This window comes from Melanerpes formicivorus, unplaced genomic scaffold (genome assembly GCF_026170545.1).
Source record: "Melanerpes formicivorus ecotype bairdi unplaced genomic scaffold, bMelFor1.0.p_v2 SCAF_15, whole genome shotgun sequence".
In the NCBI taxonomy this organism is placed as follows: domain Eukaryota; kingdom Metazoa; phylum Chordata; class Aves; order Piciformes; family Picidae; genus Melanerpes; species Melanerpes formicivorus.
In genome coordinates this window covers 9,344,526-9,362,750 of record NW_027142367.1, presented here as the reverse complement: position 1 = coordinate 9,362,750, position 18,225 = coordinate 9,344,526, and the positions used below count along the sequence as shown (strand labels likewise).

Here is an 18,225-nt window from a genome sequence, read left to right as displayed (position 1 = left end):
GTTCTATTTGGGAATGAAAGTGAGTTTTCAGCTGAATAAAACTTTATAAGCACAGAGAGCATTAATCACCCTTCAGGGAATGTTGCTGTTTGGATGAACAAGGCTGTCTGAAGTCTTCCTCAGGGATAGATATTAGGACCAGTGCTGTTTAACATCTTTGGTGACGTGGACAGTAGCAGCAAATGCACCCTCAGCAAGTTTGCTGATGACACCAAGCTGTGTGGTGTGGCTGACATGCCGTAGGGGAGGGATGGTATCCACAGAGACCTGGACAGGCTTAAGGGGTGGGTCCATGTGAACCTCCTGAAGTTCAACAAGGCCAAGTGCAAGGTCCTGCACATGAGAGGCAATCCGAAGCATAAATACAAGCCAGGTGATGAGTGAACTGAGAGCAGCCCTGAGGAGAAAGACTTGATTGAGGGTGTTAGTGGATGATAAGTTGGAAATGAGCCAGGAATGTGCACTCACAGCTGAGAAAGCCAATCACATTCTGGGCTGCATCAACAGAATGGCCATCAGGTCAAAGCAGGTGATGCTACCCTCTCTTCTGCTTTTGTGATGCGCCATCTGGAGTACTGTGTTCAGTACTGGGGCTCTCACCATGAGAAACACATGGAAACAGGTCCACAAGAGGGCCATGAAGATGATCAGGGGCTGGAGCACCTCTCGTGTGAGGACAGGCTGAGAGAGATGGGGGTGATTAGTCCAAAGAAGGCTCCAGGAAGGTCTTATAGCAGCATTCCAGTAGCTAAAGTGGGCCTGCATAAAAAATGGTGAGGGACTCTTTATCAGGATGTATAGCAATAAGACAAGGGATAATGCTTTTCAAACTGAAAATAGGTAGCTTTAGATAAGATATTAGGAAGAAATTCTTCATCATGAGGGTGGTGAGGCATTGGAATAGAAAAGTTGTGGATGCTTCTTCCCTGGAAGTGTTCAAAGCCAAGCAGGACAGGAATTTCAGAAACCTGGTCTAGTGGAAGGTGCTCCTGCCCCTGGCAGAGGTGTTGGAACTGGATGATCTTTAAGGTCCCTTCCAACACAAACCATTCTGTGATTCTGTATCAAGATGGGAATAACTTCCTGCCATCTCTACTGTGTGATTAATATCTGAAAATATTTTTGCTTAATGAGTAAGTAAAATGAATTTATAGTCTTGCTTGTGGAAAAATAGGCAAGTCTCCTCTCTCAGCTCTCAGTGCAGTGTGGTAGAAAAGGCACCAGACGAGAACAACATATTTGTTCATATCCAGGGTGTATCACTTAATGCCTGTATTCTTTGGGCTCTGTGTAAAGAGAGTTGGATGAATTAGGTGGCAAGATGGCTTCGCAATACTGTTCTTCCTTTACAGAGTATCTCAAATCTTTGTGGCCCTGCTCCTGGAAGGTGCTGAGCATCATTGTTCCATAGAGAGGACAACCTGTCGCCTCCAGTCCTTGTGAAGTGCTGTGTGATCTTTTGCCTGGGTATGGTTTTAAATTAACCTCCTTCCTCTAACATACCCAAGTGCAGCTGTCAATGTTCAGGTAACAACTGCTCATTCAGTGTCCCAAGGGTCTTTGTATCTCTACCAGTGCAATCTTGCTCCGCTGATAAGCTCATACAGTGGGCAATATTGCTTGACTTGTGGTTCAAAGTTTTGGCATCAGTTATTATTTTGAAAGGTGATGTCTGGTAAATACCTCTCAAACTGAAGGGTGAAGCGGGAAGGAGTGAGGAGGTGGTAGGACTTGCTGCTGCACAGGATGCAGAAGTAGTTATCCTTGTAAGGGAGAGCTATCTAGGGAATTGCTTGAAGAATCCTCTCCATGCCACACTTATGCTTCTAAAAGTGGCAAATAACTTCAGTTCTGTGAAGGCTGTATATTGGGAAATTATGGTAAACTGCAATAATAACCAGGTTCCATGGATTAGGACATTATAATATCATTCCCATTTCCCTGCAATATGCCTTCAAAACATGAAAAATTGCCAGCTGGAGCTCTAAAAGTAGCTGTTTATAGAGTGACAGGTAGTGCTGGAAACCATCATATCATTTCTCTGTCAATGAAATACTGCTCCTAACAGCATATTCCTTATATAGTCACTCAAACTTAATATTGTAATTATTTAAAATACACTTTTTATGTACCAAGGAATGCTCATTCTGCTGAAGTGCCAATGATAGTAAGTTACTCTTCCTTGTACCATCACTTTGTAACTGAGGATGCAGCCCTGTAGTAGTGATAGAAACACAAGCTCAAAGATTGCTTACACTTTTAAAGGACAAGAGAAACAAAAGATATTGATGCTTTTCTCACTCCCTCCTCCCCCCACCCCTGCCCTTCTTCTTCTTCTTCTTTATCCTGCTATTTTCATTCTGCTCTTATTTTTCTGTAATTAATCTATTTCCTCATGCTTAGATACTTAGTGTATTCCAAAGTGTTGTCCATACCAGCAGACAGCCAAACTATTAAAGTTGGTTCTTTAATTTCTTGTACTTAATGAGCTACTATCAAAGAGTAGTTGTTTTTATTAAGGGGATAAAGCTGCTTGCATTTATAAACGCTTCTAAACAATGCTGGCCGTGTTTATGATACCCCACAAATGGAATAATGACCATAAAAATTGAAACCTCTTAAAATGTGGACTCTAAACCTTGTTCCAAGTTATAGGCTATAGATTAAGGAGCAATTAGTAATGAAATAGCAAGCTACAAAGGAAGCATTGCTACTTACACTACTGAGAAACTATATTATTGTGGGAAAATGTGATAAACATGTAGTTGAATGAATAATTTAGTAGACCTATTTCTAACCTCACTCATGCTGTTCTAATTCGAGAATAATGCCACTGTGAAATATTTGGAATGAGGATAAAGGAAGGATGAATTAATGTTAAAACAGAATTATTTTAAATAAATACAAAGAAACCTGTAATTTCTCCCCAACTTTTGCATTTAATTTGTAAATGACTTTTTATATATTAATCAAATTACTGTGTCCAGTTCTGGGCCCCTCAGTTTAAGAAGGACATTGAAACACTTGAACGTGTCCAGAGAAGGGCAACAAGGCTGGGAAGAGGCCTTGAGCACAAGCCCCATGAGGAGAGGCTGAGGGAGCTGGGATTGTTTAGCCTGGAGAAGAGGAGGCTCAGGAGTGACCTCATTGCCCTCTACAACTACCTGAAAGGTGGTTGTAGCCAGGAAGGGGTTGGCCTCTTCTCCCAGGCAACCAGCACCAGAACAAGAGGACACAGTCTCAAGCTGCGCCAGGGGAGGTTTAGACTCGAGGTGAGGAGGAAGTTCTTCACTGAGCGAGTCATTCGTCATTGGAATGGGTTGCCCAGGGAGGTGGTTGAGTCATCGACCCTGGAGGTGCTCAAGAGGAGATTGGATGTGGCAGTTGGTGCCATGGTCTAGTCATGGGGTCTGTGTTGATAGGTTGGACTCGATGATCCTCGAGGTCCTTTCCAACCTAAGTGATACTGTGATACTGTGAAGAAAAGGCCTTTGTAAGGCTCTGAGGCAGGACCTTGCTCTCTGAAGACTGATGCTTCTTATGCAACCTGGTTGTGTGAACAGTGGTTCTTTTGGAATAGACAGAGGACGATAAGGACAGAAACTTGTACCAAACACAAGCTCCTAAAATGTGCTGCAGGTTCAGAGGCCTGGTGGTGTGGAAGAATTGGCAGCAAGAAGATGTGGTGAAGCTATCCACATCCGAGTGAATACAATGCACTTAGATGTTGATGTCTGCTGCTGATACTTCCTGGGAGAAATCTTTCTCATTAACAGAAATATATACTTTTATTTTCTGGTTTTCAAATCAAGGCAACAAACAAAAGCAACTTTTTTCTATCCAAGTCCTCCAAAATACTACTGTAAAGCAGCAACACTATCAGCAACACTGAAGTGCTTTGTGCTGCTAGGATTCCTGCTAGGATCCAGGACTTGCAGGGAGAAGAGGAGGAGGAAGTGGACATGAAAAAATTTCTCATGGCTTGATGTGGTAGTGCTTTGGATATGTTGCTGGAATTGTTATATGATAGAGAAACAGACTTTAGCATCTAAACCAAAAGTTAATCTTTAACTTAAAAGTAACCCTTCATAACTGCTGAACCTGTGAATGAACAGAGAAAAAAAATATCTCTTCTGCAGGAGAAAGAGGAGATCTTGCCAGTCCAAGCCCTCATCAACCACTTTAAAGACAGCTACAAAACCAGGAGCACGAAGAGGTAAGTACTGCTTTTTATCTGTACAACAGCAAAGCAGAACTGATAAAGAGGGTCTCACTTTTTTCTCTAAGGGGTCAGCTTGAACAAGGGCAAGACCAGTCATTGCCATTCTCCAAAACATCCTAAAGCAGCTCATATTGTGACACTTTTTAGAGCTGACCACTGGAAACAGCACTTGATATCGTAGTGTCACCTGCCAGCAAATGCCAGATCATACCTATGGTTTCCACCCAAGGTTTTTAGTGGTGTTACACAGGTTTTTGGACTTGATGGCATTTCTTTCATCATGTTCAAATGCAGTCTGGCTCTGTGAGCAGGTGTCCATCCCCCTGCAGGTATCTGGATCTCTGCAGGTCCTGGTCATTACAACAGTGGTTAAAGCTGTGCTTGGGGACTGCTACATGAAGAGTCATCTTCCTTCTCCAAGGGTCTGGCCTAGTAAGCTGGAGAGACAACTGAGGCTTGATTGCCTGCTTCTACTGAAGATAGGTCATTTATCAGTGAATGTTGTTAAAGGAAGTTAACCAATAACCCTCTTAGTTACCTTATTTGATGGTGATTGCTGAGAGGGAATGTTCTTTTCAAAGGGGCTTACCATTGCTTTTGTAAATTAGCTCCTACTGCTATACACATAGATTCATAGAATGGGCCAGTACAAGGTCCTACACCTGGATTGGGCCAATCCCAGGCACAAATATAAACTGGGTACAGAGTGGGTTGAGAGCAGCCCTGAAGAGAAGAACTTGGTAGAACTGAGAGATGAGAAGCTCAGCATGAGCTGGCAGTGCACTTATGTAGCCCAGAAGGCCAACCATATCTTGGGATGCATCAGCACCCCAGTGTGGCCAGCAGCCAGTACATTGAGAGAGGTGTTTCTCCCCACTTAATCTGCTCTTATGGACACTGGGATGTCACATGCATTCTCAAAGCTTTATATCAGAGTGTGACCTGTGTCACAGGCAATATGGATAGAACCTATGGATAGAAGGTTGGGAAATGGGGCCCATTATTCATGCAGCCAGGATCTCCAGATGAAATGAACAATGTTTCCCTCTTGTTCATTATGCTTGGGTTTTCAATCTTCCTTCTCTGTCAGAGAAATATAATTGAAATTATTAATATTGCCATAGCCTATCACCTTAGCAATGCATCAAAGTTAAGGAATTATGGATGGAGCTGCAACTGAACATTCTGTTACCAAAGTGTTGGGTTTTGACCTTGGAGTCCATCCCATCACGCAGCTTGATACAGCAGTTATTCTGAATTTAGCCCAGCCAAGCATTTAGCCATCCAAATGTTGTTCCGCTAACACTGATTCAGGGAACTACAACAATAGCTTTAAGTAAGCATGAAAGGAAAACTGAAAGAAGGGGAAAAAAAGCCCAAAACCTTGAAAATCTTATGATCTTCATATCTTTACTTGTCTTAAACAAGACAAAGATTTGCAAGTACTAAATGACTCCTGCACCTACCAGATATTTTGGTATTGACGCAGTTCTCATTCAACCACAAAAGCTATTTGTTGTCTAATACTCTGTGGTGTCACAATTGTTCTCCCTCATTCATGTAAAATACACAGTGTGTGTCAGTGAATCAATTTTTCTCCTTCATTCTGGCAATGAAAAAGAGGAGTCCCCTGAGCCGCTGGTGTCTGTCAGTGTCTGCGGGTCTTTCCCTGGGGTTGTCTGCCCAGAATATACAATTTGAGGTTTTATTTCTTTAGAAAATGTTTCCCCTAATTTTCTTTTAAGCAGTAAAACTATTCACTCTTTGGGGATTTTTTTTTCCTTTTATTTTTCTTTCAGAAACTTGACTGAGTTGACTGAATGATAATTCAAGTATACCTTCTCCTGGCTTGAGGAACTTAAATGAGACTTAAATAGGCTCAGCACTTTGCAATTGTTTATGCTTTCTAGCACTTGAAGACTTGCATGTTTCAGGATACCTCTAAAATGTGAATTTAATCCTTAACTTTCAGACAGTGTCCATCTCAGCCTTGTCTTTAAGGCAGTAATGTCCTCATCATCCTTCAGTGTTTGAGACAGAGATCTTTCAGTACATTGATGTACATCAAGGTGATTCATTGAGGTAAGCATTTCATTGCAGTGAAATGCTGAGCACAGAACTGGTGCCCCTGGTGCTCTATGTGCCAGATGAGTGTTTGCCAATAAGGTAATAGACAAGTTTCCAGGTCTGGCATCAGGTGTGCCACATATGCTTCAAAAAGCAAGGCTGCAAGCACAGTCTGTGCTCAAGACTTTTCAGGTGAGAGGGGGATTTGTGTGGACTTCAACAAACCAGAAGCTCACATCATCATCTGAGTGTGTCCGGACAGAAGCTCTACTGAGCCAACAAGCACCTGGAAATAAATGAAACCCTTTAATGTGACACTTGCATTCAATGGCCAAACACCACAGCATTCTGAGTGGTTAAACTGCACTTCTTTCCTTCCTGCACAGGATCTTGAGGAGTGGGTGGCTGTGGAAGGTGATTCTACTTAACCAGATCTAAGGAAAGAAGTTACACAAATGATGGCATTGGCAGCAGACAGACTTGCAGCGCTGGGAGCCTTTGGGGTCACATCAGGTACTTGTCCAATCCCTGCATTTAAAACATCCAATTTGCACATGTAGTCTACTTATTACACTCAGTACAATGTATATGCATATGTATGTTATGAGATACTGCCATTTTGGTAGCTAGGTGTGGTATACTGTGGCATGGACCCTCACAGGGTCTAAGGAGGGGCTGGACAGCGTAGATAGCTCAGAGAAATGGGCGGATCCACTTTTTTGTTAGAACACACAGTCTATATATATATTTTTCTACCACAGCATAAAGCAAGCACACTTCTGGCAGTACTTTTCCATTCTAGCAAAAAAAACTTACCTAAACAGTCATTGGCTGAGCATTTCAAAATTTCTTACACCTGTGCTATAGTCCCAAAAGTGATTAAGTCTTGTTCTTCTTCAGTCCTCACAGATAGGTAACAAATCATCAATAATCCTACAGCTACATGATACCTGCTTAAATCAGCCCCTTCTCAGACTGTCTGAGAACAGACTGGAGAGACCACACAGAGAATCCAATTACAAATAGAAGTTCTCTGCACGGCAAGGACAGTTTGCTGCTTTTAACTGAAGGGAAGCAGTTTGCAAGTGTAAAATGTTTGATTTTCTTAAAATTCTTTTTTTTTTTAACCAGGGCTTCTTTTTACATTCTTCTGAGTAATGAAGCACGACAGTTAATGCATCATTTGTCACCAAAATTCTCTGTATGAGTGAGGTAGCTTTTAAAAAGAAAATGTTGCTGGACAGAAAGGGCCAGTTATCTTGAGTTTTGGGAGTCACCTTGGGTTCTGGGAGCTTCTGACAAAAGCTTCATGCCATTTTGTTAATGATTGTTGGAAAGCAATAGGCCAATGTGGTCCCCATCCACAAGAAGGGTCGGATGGAGGAACCTGGAAACTACAGGCCAGTCAGCCTGACCTCAGTGCCAGGGAAAGTGATGGAGCAGATTATCCTGGCAGCAATAACTGCGCACCTGAAGGATGGCCAAGGGCTCAGGTCCAGCCAACATGGATTTAGGAAGGGCAGATCCTGCCTCTCCAACCTGATCTCTTTCTATGATCAGGTGACCTGTCTGGTGGATGTGGGGAGGCCTGTGGATGTGGTCTACCTGGACTTCAGCAAGGCCTTTGACCCTGTCCCCCACAGCACACTGCTGGCTAAGCTGTCAGCCTGTGGCTTGGACCATTACACTCTGTGCTGGGTTAGGAACTGGCTGGAGGGCCAGGCCCAGAGTGGTGGTGAACGGTGCCACATCCAGCTGGCGGCCAGTCACCAGTGGTGTCCCCCAGGGATCAGTGCTGGGCCCTGTCCTCTTCAACATATTCATCGACGATGTGGATGAGGGGGTAGAGTCAGTCATCAGCAAGTTTGCAGATGACACAAAGTTAGGGGCAGATGTTAGTCAGAGGGTAGAAAGGCTCTGCAGAGGGACCTCGACCGACTGGACAGATGGGCAGAGTCCAATGGGATGGCATTCAACAAGTCCAAGTGCCGAGTGCTGCACTTTGGCTACGGCAATCCCGTGCAGAGCTACAGGCTGGGGTCGGAGTGGCTGGAGAGCTGCCAAACTGAGAGGGACCTGGGGGTGCTGATCGACAGCCACCTGAATATGAGCCAGCAGTGTGCCCAGGTGGCCAGGAGGGCCAATGGCATCCTGGCCTGCATTAGGAATAGTGTGGCCAGCAGGAGCAGGGAGGTCATTGTGCCCCTGTACTCTGCATTGGTTAGGCCACACCTTGAGTCCTGTGTCCAGTTCTGGGCCCCTCAGTTTAAGAAGGACATCAAAACACTTGAACGTGTCCAGAGAAGGGCAACAAGGCTGGGGAGAGGCCTTGAGCACAAGCCCTATGAGGAGAGGCTGAGGGAGCTGGGATTGTTTAGCCTGGAGAAGAGGAGGCTCAGGGGTGACCTCATTGCCCTCTACAACTACCTGAAAGGTGGTTGTAGCCAGGAAGGGGCTGGCCTCTTCTCCCAGGCAACCAGCACCAGAACAAGGGGACACAGTCTCAAGCTGCGCCAGGGGAGGTTTAGACTCGAGGTGAGGAGGAAGTTCTTCACCGAGCGAGTCATTCATCATTGGAACGGGTTGCCCATGGAGTTGGTTGAGTCATCAACCCTGGAGGCGTTCAAGAGGAGACTGGACGTGGCAGTTGGTGCCATGGTCTAGTCATGGGGTCTGTGTTGATAGGTTGGACTCGATGATCCTCGAGGTCCTTTCCAACCTGGGTGATACTGTGATACTGTGAAGAGTGAATTTCTGAGAAATCTTTGTCTCCCTTAATGTAATCCTCTTTCCAATACACCCAGCAGAGCAGGAAAAGCTCCATTTACTGAAGGAACAAAATGGATGGGCAGAGGGTCAGTGGATGAGTAAGACCCCCAAGAGCCCAGAAATCCTAATTCCCAGACCTGTGCCATCTAACCATTAAGTTGCCCTTTTCCATCAGCTGGGACTGGTTCCAAACAACCTTACTGATTCCATTGAGGGAAGCTTCAAAGATTGCTCGAAAACTTTCCTCTTTTGTTTTTAAGGGAATCTCTTTAGGTGTGGAGCAAGAGATAATAAAGGACCTGTCCTAGCTTGGATAAATGCAGTGGAAAGATTTAGAGCCTTGAAATTAGTAAGTATCAATGAGGACTATATTATCACTTTTGTTTCTATTATTGTTATATTTCTGGAGGAATGCATTTACGTTCCTATGAGTTAGATGTCTCTGTCCCAGTAAACCACATATATTTAGAATTATTAGCTTATTTCTCATGTTGTATCCAGGGCATTAATCCCACCCCAGTAAGAATCTGTCCTTAAGCATTTCTGTTTTGGACAGTCTGTATGCAACGTAAATATGCTACTGCTGACAATTCCCTGCAGAGGAATACACACTGGGGAAAGCATTCAGTATATATTAGCTATATATAACCAGCTTTGATACCCTATTCTCTTGAGAGCATTTAAAAATGGTGAATTAGCAACCATCACAGATTGGTCATGAAGATTCATCTCTTCTGAACATTCTGCTGATCTTTGTTTTTTTCCACCTACAAGTTACCTTCAGTTTGTGTGTATGTATGAAGAAAAGGAGTATATGCAAATGCTTGTGTGTAACGGCTGTTCTTTCAACGAGGTATTGGTCTTACCAAATCAAATTCATTGAATGTCTGCACTAAACAAGTACAAATATGCTCACTTAGAGACTGACGTATCTCTACTGGAGGTGTTCAGGAGGAGACTTGATAGGGTGCTTGGTTGCATGGTTTAGTTGATTAGGTGGTGTTGGATGATAGGTTGGACGCGATGATCTTGAAGGTCTCTTCCAACCTGGTCTGGTCTATTCTATTCTAATAGTCAACCTTTTGCCCAATTATTATAATATTCAACCCAGAATCACAGAATGTTGGGGCTTGCAAAGGACCTCCAGAAATCATCAGGTCCCACCCCACTGCCAAAGCAGGATCACCTAGGGCAGGTCACACAGGAACATATCTAGGTTAGCTTTCAAAGTCTACAGAGAAGGAGACTTCATAACCTCTCTGGGCAGCCTGTTCCAGTGCTCCATCACCCTCACAATAAAGCACTTTCTCCTCATGTTTAGGTGGAACTCCCTGTGTTCTAGCTCATATCCATTATTCCTTGTTCATTACTGGGTGCCACTGAAAAGAGCCTGCTCTTTCCTCTTGACACCCATGCCTCAGATATTTATAGACATTAATAAGATCCCTCTCAGCCTTCTCTTCTCCAGGCTTAACAGTCTCAGTTCTCTCAGTCTTTCTTCACAGGAGAGATGTTCAAGTCCCTTGACTTCAAATCAGTCTGCATGTTTAATAGTTTTGGGCTATGGCAAAGCATAAACCAACACTTGTAACTTGGTTAGCAAGTATCCTTTAAGGTGAATTTGCACAGCATGTTTTGTTAAATGGCTGAGAATCGATTTTGTGCCTCTTTTATGACACTATGGTACACTATGAGCATTAATTAAGTCTGGACCTATGTCCTTTTGCAACCTTCTGGAAAATGGAGGTTTTTCTTGCATCAGTAGTATGGAACTGATGTCTCTTAAGTGCTAGTAAGCATTAGTGCCTAGGGATTAGCTGTTTTAAGTGCATCTTTCCATTTTTAAAAATCACTAATAGCTTTTCTTGGCATTTTAACAAAGAAGCAAGCAGAAGTCTTTGCAATTTGAAAGCCTTTCCCTAGAAAAGTGCACAGGCCATCAAAAAATATTCATGAACAGTTTGTTTCTAAATTTTTGTGGTCATTCGATGAACCGTTGGTGACTGCATGTGTAACACAAGTTCATTGGATTGTATGCATTTGTTCCTGTGTTTAACCTGAGCATTGAATCCGAAGAGGAAACATCTTAAAACCTTTAATGACAAAATGAATTGGAATGGGAAACCAAGCTCAAATTTATTTTTCCCATGGGACATGCCAGAATTTGTAACTCACACTATTCCATACTAAAACTTCTCTGTATTACCCTTGGAAATGCAGCCTTATGAACTAGCAGGCAAATGACTTTACTGGGGGTAAAAGGGCAATTATAGTAGAATCACTAGCAGCAGTTTTACCACCACGTGAGTAACTCTGGTGATAGGTAACGTGTTGGGAAATACAAGTAGTGGATTTCTGCCAGTGGTTCCCACATGGGTACTAACAGTGGAAATAAAAGAAGCAGGAAATTTTCTGTGAAAATGCCACTGTTATTACACAGTCAGAATTTCCCAAGCAATTAGAATATTTACTAGCACTGAGAGAAAGCCCATTCAATGAGACAGTCCAGCAAGGCTTCTGAAAACACAAGAAGGTAAAAAAGATATCACTTATTCTCCTTCAAAAATGAAATGTAGGTAAAAACACATGGAAAACCAATTTTTTTCTGGGAAACTATATGTGCCCATTTATCACTGCCCTTTCTACTGAAGCAAGCTATATATCCTATGTCCCTCTTTTCCTTACACAATATGTACTGCAGTCTGCTTCTGCATTTAAATATGGTTTTATTTTGAAAATATTTGTTCCTTACCAAGGCTTCTCTAAGGTTCATTTAGGCTATGCCAGTGCACTTCAAGTTTGTAACTGAAGGCATGCAAGATGCAGGGTCCTCGGGGCTAGAAAAGTTACTTGAAGAAGAAAACCAGTGGGTTTTATCTGATGTTTATATTGTGATTTCAGACAACCTCTGGCTTAGCAACAAGAATCCTGCCCCTTCATATGGGAGTCAGGGCAATGCTGCCTTTGTGGAGGCAAAAGACAGGCTCCTTCATTGGCCCCTGGCCAGAGAGCAGTGATGTACCTGTAATCACAACTACACTTGCATGCAGAGTATGACTGAGAGCAAATACAGAACTTTCTTTTGTGTCTTTTTTTGGATATTACAGATTTCCCTCCTCATTTCAGTTCAGTTTGTCTTATTTACTTCAATGAACTTCTTTTCAATCACCACTTCTTCACTTAGCTCTCTCCCCTTGATCCCTTTCCTATCCCATTATTCTTCTGACACTCTCTCAGTCTTATCACCCAGTCTGCACATCAAATCTCTTCTATTTCATCATTGTTCCTACACACCCTATTCTCTAAACCCAATTCTTCTGCTCTGCTTTTGTGCAGCATATACTGCTTACTGCAATATATCTGCCTAAGGGGACTGAATTTAGCTGGGTCCCTGGATTTAAAAGGCATACAAAAATGTTGTAATGATGGTAGAAGCAAGTAACATCCCACTGTAGTATATTTAGCAGCCATCATGAACTACTGTGAAATGAAAAGCAGAAATTTTTCATCTGGAGACTTCCTGATGAAGCATAAAGGAACTCAAAGAACTCAGGAACTAAAGAAAAATCTGCATTAACCTTTACGTCTGAAAAAGAAAGAAATTTCATTTTAAGTAAAAGAGCCTTGGAAGCCTTGATTCAATTCTTCTAAGTCTTGGTTAAGAACAATGACACTATTAAAACATCCAAAATTATCTCTGGCTGCTACCAGACACTTGGCTGTAACAAGGTTTTGAGAAGAATAAATAAGTTGATTGCAGGAAAATAGTTTATGATAGATCTGACTATAACAATGTGTCTGGAAAAAGAACCCATTGAATAAACCAAATGCCTCTCTCTATTCTAAAGCTGTATGATTCAGGGCTCATGAGCCTGCAGTGTGACCAAGCAGCCAAGAAGGCCAATGCATCCTGGCCTGCATCAGGAACAGTGTAGCCAGCAGGAGCAGGGAGGTCATTCTGTACTCAGCACTGGTTAGGCCACACCTTGAGTCCTGTGTCCAGTTCTGGGCCCCTCAGTTTAGGAAGGATGTTGAGTTGCTGGAATGTGTCCAGAGAAGGGCAACAAAGCTAGTGAGGGGCTTGGAGCACAAACCCTATGAGGAGAGGCTGAGGGAGCTGGGGCTGCTTAGCCTGGAGAAGAGGAGGCTTAGGGCAGACCTTATTGCTCTCTACAGCTACCTGAAGGGAGGCTGTAGCCAGGTGGGGGTTGGTCTCTTCTCCCAGGCAACCAGCACCAGAATAAGAGGACACAGTCTCAAGCTGCACCAGGGGAGGTTTAGAATGGATGTTAGGAAGAAATTCTTCATAGAGAGTGATTGCCTATTGGAATGGGCTGCCTGGGGAGGTGGTGGAGTTGCCATTACTGGAGGTGTTTAGGAGGAGACTTGATGGGGTGCTTGGTGCCATGGTTTAGTTGATTAGGTGGTGTTGGATGATAGGTTGGATGCGATGATCTTGAAGGTCTCTTCCAACCTGGTTTACTCTAGTCTAAAAAAGACACCCTAAATTATTATGTGTTGCAGTCTGGAATTAAGGTTGGGTGTATATTTTCTTAATGCAAAACAAGTAAGGTTTTTTTTCTTGCCTTTGGTATGAAGATTTTGTATTAACTAAAAAGGATAGAGAGCTTGAAATGTTCTACTGCAATATTAGAAACAGCAATAGGCAAGTGTTTAATTTACAACATTTATTCTACAATCTTACTGAAGCAAAAGAAGAAATGGAGAAACCCCCTTGCTCTCAAGTGCCTTTAAGTGCTCTAGACCGCTGAATTTCTCTTTCTGATGGTTAACAACGGAGCCCTGTCTTCTCTTTACCAAAGCAGATTATTTTTGTTTTCCATTTTATAAATAATTGTTTTCTATAAATTTGTGGCTCTATTTAAAAAGTTGAAGCCACCACTTGCTTTGGAAAACAAACACTGGCAGAAGAATAAGGTAGGGTCTGTCTAAATGTCATCAGTGTTTTTGCCATGGGTCAACTGTGGTGATTAGGGCCTTCACTATGGAACTTCTGGAGCTATCATTCATGAGCTGATGACAGACTTGATAGTTCTGCTGGGTAATAACACACATCATTGCTCAGGAGTGACTAGGCAGCAGTGGCTAGAAATCAGCCTAATGAAGATCTGTGTCATGTTTAATTGACCTGAGTAAGGCAAGTCTAATTGAAGCAAGTCCCAGGTTTCCAAGTCTCATCATTGCTATAGTGGCAGCAGCAGCTGAGGGGAATGTCCTTGGTAATGCCAGGCCCTTAGATATGTGTAGGTTAAGGAGAAGTCAATCATATGTCAGTCAAAAGCATATAAGGATCACTGGCAACATGAATAGATACACGTATAGTGAAACCTGACATTGTAATGCTGATTTGTATCTCAGATGAATGATGTTTTCAAGTCAGCAGCTGCGCTAACACACCACACACTACACACTAACAGCAGCTCAGTTGTTTTCTCAATAAATATGAAAACACAGCTAGTTAGGTGCCACAGCTTTAAGGATGCAAACAACTTTTACTTGCTAAGTTTACTCACTTGGTAAAGGTGGTGTGATTGACAAATGGAAGAATACATCCCACTTGTACTGATATCTCTATCTTATTTTGCAGATAGCCTTGTGGCTCCCACAGGTTGTATTCAGACCCCTGGAATCTATGATAGCATCAGTGCCCTGATGGAGGAGGAGAGGAAATTGTATGAACTGACTGAATTTGATCCAAAGGAACATAAAAGTAATTGTGCTGTGAAAAAAATCCTCTATGGCACCAAGGTAACATAAAATCTGTGTAAATTATTAGCAAAAATAATTTAAATCACCAATTCATAGCATTTATGTGCATTTTCAGTCAATGACAAACTCAAAATAAAGGAGCACAGAGCATTAAAAGGTAAATAAAATTAATCTGCTGAAAATGCAAGCTATGACATCTGGAGAAAGTGATCAGAAAAGTGAATAATCGATGAAAACACATAATGCAAAACTAAGAATATTGCTCTCCCTTCCTTGCACTACCCCTTCTCTTTCCCCATGCCTAGCCTTTCAAACAGGTTTGTTTTGTCAAACAAAATAAGCATTAAACCAATGCATACAGGTTGCACAGTAGGAAAGATGTATTCAGCTGGTATCCTCCACTGGGAGGCACCTTTCAGTGGATGTGTTTCAGGTAGTTTTCATTTGTTTAATTCAGATTTTGATGTCTGCTGAGCATGCCAGAAAAACACCCAAAGCTATAAACTGCTCTTTGCCAGCATTTAAACATTATATCCCAAGTTAAACAAAAAAACCCCAGCAGGTAAGGGCTGGCTCAGAAAGCTCTCTCTACACAAGAGTGGCAGCTGGGAGAAAGGGGTGATTTGGGGTTTTATCATTCACATAATTACACTGCTATGAGCTTTAACATGGATGCTTTTATTTCCATGAAAAAGATTCCCAAATTAGTCTAAGCTAGACAGTAATAATCAGTAATACAGAAGTATAATGGAACTACACTGTAAAAGTTTTGATTCTTTGCCTCTATGAGGGTGAAGTGGTGCAAATTTTATGTATACATAAAGCTCTCGTCTCATAAAGCTGCAGTAGAAGGAAAGGAGCAGCACCCTGGGGTTTCACATGAAGACCAATTTATAATTTACATAGTTCTTCTTCCTTCCTTAGAATAAATATTTTCTTTTTAATGTTTCACCCTTCTTATCTTCTCCAGAAAAACAGATTAACTTAGTTACTGAACATTATCATCTTACCTATTGCATTATTTAATGCTCATTGGTAGAATTTCTTCCCTCGTACCACCTGTGAGAGGTCTGGCTAAACTTGTCACAGGAATTCTCCTGCAAGATGTTCAGAGATCAAAATGGTCAGATCAAAAGTTGTCCTGATTTGCCTTTGCACTAGAAAAAAAATTATTTCCAAGATATTTTAAAACAATGCTCCACTTTTCCAGTGGTGTGCAAAATGATGTTCTCAACCAAGTGTTTCTAAAGGGAAACAAATGTTGACTGAAAGAGTCAGTATCATGTAAGTAGCATTTTTTAGAACTAAAAGATATTGCCACGGGTTCAAATTGCAAATCAAACATCTGTAAAATACAGGGGTCTCCAAATACAAATTCTTAGGATGGAAAAACTTGGTTTGTGGTATTAACTTATGTTGATTGTGAATGGCTCCAGTGTCATCTCTTATGGTTTCAGTGTTATTTCTTTGAAGGAAGAAATACTTCTACACCTGTGGCGTTACCCTTTAATCTCTACTCACAGGAGTGAGGGAGCTTTTCATGAACCAGGATTTGAAACAGTTATTCCAGCAAAAGTCACTGGCAAATTCTCAATCCATTGGGTCCCAGACATGGATCTTTCTGTTGTGAAACAACAGGTAAGAGGCAAACCTTTTCTTTGGCTTCTGCTGTGTAAACTCCATAAAATAAAGTCCCTTTTTCCACCTCACAAATTTACACCCAAAGCAGCAAACCAATTGTTTCTACTATTTATTTGTTTCTGAGAGCAAGAAGTGTGAATGTGGGTGTAAGCTTCAGTTGCAAGATGAATGTTTTCTGACTGCAATGAGTTTTCCCTGCAGGTGGTGGAGCACTTGGAGGGTGATTTTTCCAAGAAGGAAAGTCAAACAAACTGAAAAGTGTCTATGCTTTTGGGTATGAAGCCCTGGCTCACGGATGTTAATGATCCACTATATATAGCAGCAAGAAAGGCAATAAAACCAGGTATCTTCCTTCTTCCCTCCCCCCCCGCCAGTTCTTAATGTGTCTGCAAGTGTGCAGGAGATTTCTGCTTATCCATAGAGCAGGAGACATTTTCAGTTCAGTAGCTATAGCTACTTACCCCTATAAAGCTCATTGATTTTCATAGAACTCAGCCACATCTTATTACAGACTTTGCTGAACTGGGATATATTTAACAGGAGTAGCCAAAAGACCTCATTTAATTTGGTAGTATACCGATATGAAGCCAGAGGTTTGTAGAGTGGAGCTGATTCCTGAAATCAGTTGGCTACACGCTCAGAAAAATTTCTACTCAGGAGCTCTTAATATTGGCTATCTGCTCAGATAGATGGTAGCAGAAGAAAGCACCTTTATTTCACTTAATAATGAATTCATTCTATTTCAGTTTTTGGAGAAGATTCAGACTGTATTTGGGATGCTTCAACATTTCCTGTTGCCAGAATGTTTCAGACTAAAGTGTGATAATGCTTCTGACTGGAGCAGCCAATGATGGGGAGCGCTCCTGGAATGAGAAAACACGCAGGTTTCTTTTATTTGTCTGTTTGCTCTACAAAGAAAGGGGGGAGCCAAAGTCCCTTGGTACTCACAAATAAGCATAGCCAGATGGGAAGCTTTGCTGTGCATTGGACAGCCCCCAACTACTGTTCCTGGCAAACTGGTTGCTCTGCCAAGAGGAAAGCAAAATTCCCAATCTATCCAACAATACACAGTTTCCATGGGCTGTCTACTCAGTCTTTAAATGTCACATGGGCAATTTTCATTTCACTGCCAGTGAAATTTGCCTCTGGTCTGAAAGCAGATGATGTAGATGGGCACTCTCCTGTCACAGCATCCAATTTAAAAGTATGGCAGTTGAATGTATGGAGGCTAATGGTTAAGTAAGATTTTGATGGGTTTCAGTATAAGTGGATGTAAAGGAATATTTATATTACAGGGAACAAGACTCATGTAATTCTATACAAATTATCTTAAACTTGCCACTTGTGTTCATTCTCTGAGATGTGATGGTGAGACACTATTCTGCATGTTGCCTGAATATTAGCACAGCTTCTGAGTCAAATCATGCTGAGAATCTTACAAGTACTCTCAAATTATTTTTAGTTTCCCCTCACTATACTCTCAACCCTTACAGATGATTCACTTTTGCTGAGTGGAATATGTTACACTTCAGTTTTTAAATTCAGACCAGAGAGAAATGTTACATTTGTTTTTATTAATTACTTTATTCCTACTTTGTAGTTTCATCACATTCATGTTGCCTTGCTCGTATTCCAGTTCCAGAATAAGAGCAATACACAGCACTGTAGTTTCCTCTTAACTACATACAAAATTTCATTATGTAATTGTCTTAAGAAAGATCCATGATCAAATTAATCTTCTCCCTGTCCTTCATGGAATGCTGTAAATAGGAAATGCAGTATGATTAGCTTATTGA

At 41.9% G+C, this 18,225-nt stretch overlaps 1 pseudogene; it reads left to right on the top strand.

Moving 5' to 3' along the window:
- The first annotated feature begins 558 nt into the window (after positions 1 to 558).
- LOC137445775 (beta-Ala-His dipeptidase-like) lies at positions 559 to 17,383 on the top strand (annotated as a pseudogene).
- Positions 17,384 to 18,225: the final 842 nt, after the last annotated feature.